Below are 992 nucleotides of genomic sequence, written 5' to 3' on the forward strand. Positions count from 1 at the left end.
TATTTTTATTATCATTACTATTACTACTGACAGGCATGCTCGGTGATAACAATGGTCATTATTATTATTATCATTATCAGTACTATCAACACTATCATCATGATTACTAATATTATGATTATCAGTAGCATAATCATGATTAATGTTTATTATTATCATTATTATTATTATGTTGGATGACCCCTACTCAACCCGATGCATCCTATTGGCTGCGTGCACTGTGTGCAACATTGTCCAAAAAGAGATGGTTCACTCAGCCAAAAAAAAGAGTCCACGGAAGTCCGCGCATTGGTTCAGATCGCGCTGCAGTCTTTGTTTTTGAAGCTCTCTTTCGTTTCTCCGGAAGAAGAATAAAAAACCCACAGTTTGTTCGTTTCATTTTTATTGTTTTCCCTCACAAGTATGGTAACTCTGTTCGCAAAGTCCGCACTTTTTCGAAGGGGGCGCCACTGAATTTTGATGACACTTTTTAAAATTGGCTCAAAGAGAGGAGTGAACTATCAGCTGGTTATTATACATAATCTTTGACCGTGTATAAAACCGATTATGGTCTTCCACCTAGCTGTATTCTCACATAGAGCTCTGAAGAATTCTATCGAGTCTACGTCACCAGACAACGATGATTGTTTCGTTATTGCGAACAGGGATATCATTTTTGCTTCAGCCGATTTGAATTACAGGCAGACCAATCAACATTACTACCCTCACGGATGACGTGTTCAGAAAGATGATAACAGTAATAATAATAATAATAATAATAATAATAATAATAATAATAATAATAATAATAATAATAATAATATCAACCAAATAACACACTGCTAAATCAAGTAATACCCGTAGCGCCATTGAATCCAGCACAGTGTTACAAGAGTCAGTAAGAGAGAGCCGTACACTGACAGCGCGACACTCCACTAGTTGGGAAATAGGTCTTCCTCTGTGCTTACGGAATGTGGCACTAGCCACAAACTAGGGCCATGAACAAGAGGAAA

This window comes from Aplysia californica, unplaced genomic scaffold (genome assembly GCF_000002075.1).
Source record: "Aplysia californica isolate F4 #8 unplaced genomic scaffold, AplCal3.0 scaffold00655, whole genome shotgun sequence".
Lineage (NCBI taxonomy): Eukaryota > Metazoa > Mollusca > Gastropoda > Aplysiida > Aplysiidae > Aplysia > Aplysia californica.